The 6441-nt window shown below is 47.8% G+C and overlaps 1 pseudogene; it reads right to left on the minus strand.

The window, feature by feature from the left end:
- Positions 1-1152: 1152 nt before the first annotated feature.
- Positions 1153-2292, minus strand: LOC694008 (hsp90 co-chaperone Cdc37 pseudogene; annotated as a pseudogene).
- Between the last annotated feature and the right edge of the window lie 4149 nt (positions 2293-6441).

A 6441-nucleotide genomic window follows, 5' to 3' on the forward strand; every position in this document is an offset into this window, starting at 1 on the left:
CGGCTTACTCTGCCTCCCAGGTTCAAGTGATCCTCCTGACTTAGCGCCCCCTAGTAGTTGGAATTATAGCCACCACCCCCAGCTAATTTCTGTATTTTTAGTAGAGATGGAGTTTCACCATGTTGGCCAAGCTAGTCTTGAACTCCTGGCCTCAGGTGATCCACCTGCCTTGGCCTCCCAAAGTGCTGGGATTACAGGCGTGAGGCACTGCGCCCAGCCAGGCCTTTAAAGTTTAAATAAGGGCATAAGGATGGGGTCCCAATCAAACAGGACTGGCTTCCTTATAAAAAGAGGAAGAGACACCAGGGATGCATGGGCACAGAAAAAAGACCATGTGAGGACACAGTGAGAAAACTCTGCAAGACAAGGAGGGTGGCCTCAGAAGAACCTAACCCTGTTGGCACCTTGATCTTGGACTGCCAGCCTCTAGAACGATGAGAAAATAATTGCTGTTTAAGCTTCCAGTTTGTGGTATGATGGCAGCGCTTGCACACTAATACAGCAGTTAAAGGTGGGAGTGGTAGTCTCCCTGAGACTCAAGCTTGGAGCTGGCAGAGACCCTGCGCTGTACCTTGTGGCATGGGAAAGTGTGCTGCTGTTGGTCAGATCTGCCAAAGGCTGGGGATGCAAAGGGATGGTACAGACTCCAGCTTGGACCTCTTGTAGCCCAAGAGCAGATCGAAAGGCATCACCTTGTTGAACCTCTGGCCCATTACAAGTCTTTTTTTTTTTTTTTTTCTCGAGCATCTGAAATCCTTTATTGGAACATAATCGCTGTTTGCCAAATAGAAGACACAGAAAGCAGACGACAGTGAAAGCAGAGCCCAGTGACCAGAGCCAGTCCCTTGGTTGGGGACCCTCCCCTACTACCTGGTGGACCAGCCTGGCGACCTCTGTCCCTCCCCGGACCCCCGGGCCTTTGGCATAATGCTGATGAGGGGCTGCAGGCAGTAAGCCCCTTGATTCAAAGCAGAGACTTGAGTGGGCACTGGAGAGTGGGGGCAGTGGAGAGGCCAGGGACGACTCGGCGGGTCCCCCAGCTGGGCCAAGGCTAGTGGAGGAAGCCAGGAGCGGGCGAGATGGCGTCTATCTGTTTTCTGAAAAGGAGCGTGTAGGGGCCTGCAAGCAGGTGGCGGTGGCGGCTGGGACGGGTCACACGCCGACATCCTTCTTATCACCCGTCTTGGGAACAGTTTCCAGCAGCGGTTCCCCGGGACCCGCCTCCATTCCCACCTTGGCCTCGCTGGCCTTAGAGTTGGGGACTCAGAGGCAGAGTCAAAGCAGCGCTGCATGTGGTACTTCGTGTTGGTAGGGTCCATCTTGCTGATGGCGTCTTGCAGCATCTGCACGTCTTTCACATCAAAGCACTTCTGGAGTTCCTCGGGGAGGGGAGGGACTCGTAGACCTCGACGGGGTCCAGGCCGCCAGGGCCGAGCCGCTTCTCGCGCTCCTCCTCCTTGTACTCCTTCATGGCCTTCTCGATGTGCAGCTTGGTACGGACCCGCACATGCTCCTTGAAGGCTTCCAGTTCGTCGTCGAAGCCCACCATGTACTGGCGATCGGCTGTCTTAGTCTTAGTGAAGAACTGCTGGAAGCAGGCCTGGGGGTCCACCTTCAGGCTCTTGGCCAGCTCCAGGATAAACTGCATGACGATTGTCTTGGGGACTGCCTGCTCCATGAGTGCACATTTCTCCTCCACCTCTAGATCAATGCATCAGATGACCAAGTAATTGGCTGTCTCCTCGCACACCAGGTGGACGTTGTCTGACAGGTACTCTTGGCTGTCATCCCGGTGACGAGCATGCCGAAGTGCTTGGTCTGTTTCTCATACTTTTCTACGAAGGTCTTGTGTTTCTGCTCCCTCACCTCCTCTGAGTCCTCCTCCACTTTCTCGGGCTTGGTGTTGACCATGCTCTTGCTGAAACCGTCTTTTCGGAGTGTGTCCACATTCCAGGGCATGCTCTTCTCCTTCTTGTGCATTTCCTCCAGCTTCTGCTCCCAGCCCCGATCCTCCTTGCGCAGCTGCTGCGCCTTGGCCTGCAGCCGCCCCAGCTCTGCCTTGCGGCCCTCGGCCACCTCCAGCTCTTTCAGCTTCCTCTGGCACTCGGCCACCTTGCGCTTGCACTCATGGCAGACCCTGTCCAGTTCCTCCTTCTCTTTCTGGAACTGCTCCATGCGCTGCCCCCGGGCCTGGTGCTGCCAGTGGAAGAGGCTGGCCCTGTCGATGTTGGGGTGCGCCTCGTCTTCATCATTAGATACCTCTATGTGGTCCCACATGCTGTAGTCCACCATCTTGCCTTGGCGGCCCAGCCCACTCTGGCTTGGGTGGCGGCGGCAGCAGCGCTGAAGACTCCCAAGGCAAGTCTTAAATCTCTTCATGTGTGGAACCTACGGACACCATCAACTCTGTCTGTTGCCACGTGAGGGGGAAGGTCCTTGTAGTCATAAAATGGCTCCACATAGGGTTTAGTTCATCTTTTTTGAGGGATATGGAATACATTCATCCATGGAGCATTGATTATTTGCTCCAACGAGTCTCTCTTGCTGGAATTGAGAATGAGAAATTTCTTAAGCAGGTTTTCACCTTCCATGAACAAGTAGAAGTGAATGTGATACATTCCACTCTGTACTTCATCCTACAGCTCCTTGAAGTTCTGTCCATCAAAGGCAGGCATCCATTGACCAGTATATAGAAACTGACTCCCGAAATCCATGGTGGGTCCATCATACTTTTGACCACGAAGAGTTCCAGGGGAGCAAAAGGGATAACTGGAAGGAAGACAACCACCTTGTTGACAAAGGTGAATGTGTTGCCGATGCCAAAGTCTGCAATCTTGATGTTCATGTCAGCATCCAAGGGCAGGTTTTCTGCTACATATTTATGTGTATATATATACGTGTGTGTGTATACATACATATATATATATGTATATATATATATTTTTTTGAGACAGAGTTTCACTCTTGTTGCCCAGGCTGGAGTGCAATGGTGCAATCTCGGCTCACTGCAACCTCTGCCTTGCAGGTTCAAGTGATTCTCCTGCCTCAGTCTCCTGAGTAGCTGGGATTACAGGCATCCTCCACCATGCCCGGCTAATTTTGTATTTTTAGTAGAGATGGGGTTTCTCCATGTTGGTCAGGCTGGTCTCCAACTCCCGACCTCAGGTGATCCACCCATCTTGGCCTTCCAAAGTGCTGGGATTAAAGGCATGAGCCACTGTGCCTGGCCTGTATATTTGTTTGAGACAGATTCTTGCTCTTGTCACCCAGGCTGGAGTGCAGTGGCGTGATCTTGGCTCACTGCAACCTCTGCTTCCTGGGTTGAAGCAATTCTCCTGCCTCAGCCTCCCGAGTAGCTGGTATTACAGGTGCATGCCACCACGCCCAGCTAATTTTTGCATTTTTAGTAGAGACAGGGTTTCACCATGTTGGCTAGGCTGGTCTCTTCTCCTTCTTGTGCATCTCCTGACCTTAGGTGGACTGCCTGTCTCAGCCTCCCAAAGTGCTGGGATTACAGGTGTCAGCCACCATGCCCAACCATCTGCTTTTGAGTCTCTATGAAAAACAAGCTTCTGGTGACAGTAATGCACAGCAGATCCTATCTGGCAGAATTTGACTTGGTCGTCTTGTTACCGAGCAAAAGGGGTCACTGCTCAATGTGCTGCCAGCCAATACAATGACTCCAGGTTCTGGGGAAAAGCAAAGCTTTTTGTTGCAGGTTGACCAATAAGGAGACAGGAGTCCAGCTCAAATCTGTCTCCCTGTGCTGGCTTTAAGGCAATATTATTAGAAAAGGTTTGGGGGTGAATTCTGAGATTAGCAGGTGGTTGGTGGAAGGAAAGGGGAGGTCTGGGAAGTCCTCCAGCATATGCAGGCATCTCTTCATGCTTCCTCATGGGTCGCATGTGCAAATTTGGGAGGAGTTAGTATGAAACATCTGATGGAGATCCAGACTGTGAGGTAAGAAACTTTGTTTTCCACAGATTCCATTTGGCCATATTGGTTCCAACCAATTTCGGTCAATTTTTAAATCTCGTAAGCAGAAGGAATTTCAGCAATTCAGCAAGTTATTTCTTATCTGCCATGCTGAAAACTCAAGAATTTCTGTTAGTCACTGGTTTCTTGAACTCTTTGGGTCACGGTTTCACTCTTTTTCTTTCATACTTCCATGAGGCAGGAGGACTCTTCTCCAGTGGTGTAGTCTGTGACAAGGAATCTTGTTCTCAGTCTCAATCCCTTCAAATAATTTCACTGTGATGGGATGATTCTAAGCCTTCATGCTTTTTACTTCGCAGGATCGGCTCTGGAAGCTAGAGGAATTCTGTTGAGTCTGGTCAATGATGCTCATGGCTACATATTTCCCAGTAAGGATGTGCCAGGCCAGCTTTGATAGGCAAAGGTACCCTTGATGATGGTGTTGAGGAGCTGGTGTTTGCTGACATGGGTGTTCTCAGCTGAGATGGACAAGAGGCCCTGCCGTACGTTGGACTTAACTGCTGGGCTTGAAGGCAGAGTGCCCCAAAGTCAGCTTAAAACTGAGAAAAGCTAGAGAGAAGCTTGGTCTAGATCACCTCAAAAGAAAAATCACTCCCAAAGACCACCTGACCAACTGATCTTTATAATGTGATCAACACACAATGCTAAAGTAAAAATAAAAATCAGATACTAACAAAATTTTTTTAAATGAAGAAAAGAAGGGCTGGGCGCGGCGGCTCACGTCTGTAATCCCAGCACTTTCAGAGGCTGAGGTGGGCGGATCACGACGTCAGGAGATCGAGACCATCATGGCTAACACAGTGAAACCCCGTCTCTACTAAAAATACAAAAAAATTAGCCAGGCGTGGTGGTGGGCACCTGTGGTCCCAGCTACTTGGGAGGCTGAGGCAGGAGAATGGTATGAACCCGGGAGGCAGAGGTTGCAGTGAGTCGAGATTGCGCCACTGCACTCCAGCCTGGGCGACAGAGCGAGACTCTGCCTCAAAAAAAAAAAAAAAAAAAAAAAAAAAAAGGAAAAGAAATGAATAAAAAAGAATAAGAGAAAAAAAAAAAACCAGTCTGGGTGCAGTGGCTCACACCTGTAATCCCAGCACTTTGGGAGGCTGAGGTTGGAGGATGCTTGAGCTCAGGAGTTTGAGACCAGCTGGGCAATATAGTGAGACCCCAATCTCTATTTATAAAAATTAAAAAAAGAAAGAAAAAAGTGAGAAAAAGAAAAAAGGATAAGGAAAAACAATGAGAAAAATGAAAGTAAAGAAGACCAAGAAAAAGGGGAAAATGAGAAAATTAGAAAAAGAGAAAGAATACAAATGGATAAATGAGAAAAAGAATGGAGAGAGAGAGAGAGTTAATAACAAATGAAAAAGACAGAAAACCTACAATGCCAAAAAGAAAACAAGTTAACTTTGTGCAAAATCCCTTAGGTCGCCGGGCGCGGTGGCTCAAGCCTGTAATCCCAGCACTTTGGGAGGCCAAGATGGGCGGATCACAAGGTCAGGAGATCGAGACCATCCTGGCTAACATGGTGAAACCCCGTCTCTACTAAGAAATACAAAAAACTAGCCGGGCGAGGTGGCGGGCGCCTGTAGTCCCAGCTACTCGGGAGGCTGAGGCAGGAGAATGGCGTAAACCCGGGAAGCGGAGCTTGCAGTGAGCTGAGATCCAGCCACTGCACTCCAGCCTGGGCGACAGAGCGAGACTCCGTCTCAAAAAAAAAAAAAAAAAATAAAATAAAAAATCCCTTAGGTCATTGAAAACCAGCGTCCTGAGCTAGAAAGCCTGGAAACCTAAGCACAACCAAGGACTTATACAAGTGCCTGGAATTCTCTAACAGTGGCTTCTTATGAGGTCATAGCAAGAAAGGGACCTTTCATGGCTGATGATAATCCACAGTGGTTTCCTCATTTTTTGGTCTCAAGAAAGCCTTACTCTTAAAAATATTTTGAGAACCCTGAACAACAACAGCTTTTCCTTTATGTAGGTTACAGATATTGCTATTTGCCTTATTAGAAATTAAAACCCATACGGTGCTTCAGTGGCTTTTTCATTTCTAGCTCGAAAAGCTATAACATTTTTTGGCTTATTATGTTTTTAAATGTTCAAATATGGAGTGATTTTTAATTTATCTTTTTATTAGTTTTTAAATTTTATTCGTATTTTAGTGTATCTATAATAAAAGGACTCTGTATAAACAAAAATAACTAAAATACCATCCTAAAAACAGTAATTCCTCAATGTTAACATATTTTCAGTGTTAAAAATTTTAACTGTCCCATATATTTTCAATTAAAAATTTTTATTTTATTAAAATTATTTATTTATTTATTTATTTATTTTTGAGATAGGGTCTCACTCTGTCATCCAGGCTGGAGTGCAGTGGTATGATCTCTGCTCACTGCAACCTCCACCTCTCAGGTTCAAGCCTCCTGAGTAGCTGGGACTACA

Source organism: Macaca mulatta, chromosome 6, assembly GCF_049350105.2.
Source record: "Macaca mulatta isolate MMU2019108-1 chromosome 6, T2T-MMU8v2.0, whole genome shotgun sequence".
NCBI classification, from domain to species: Eukaryota; Metazoa; Chordata; class Mammalia; order Primates; family Cercopithecidae; genus Macaca; species Macaca mulatta.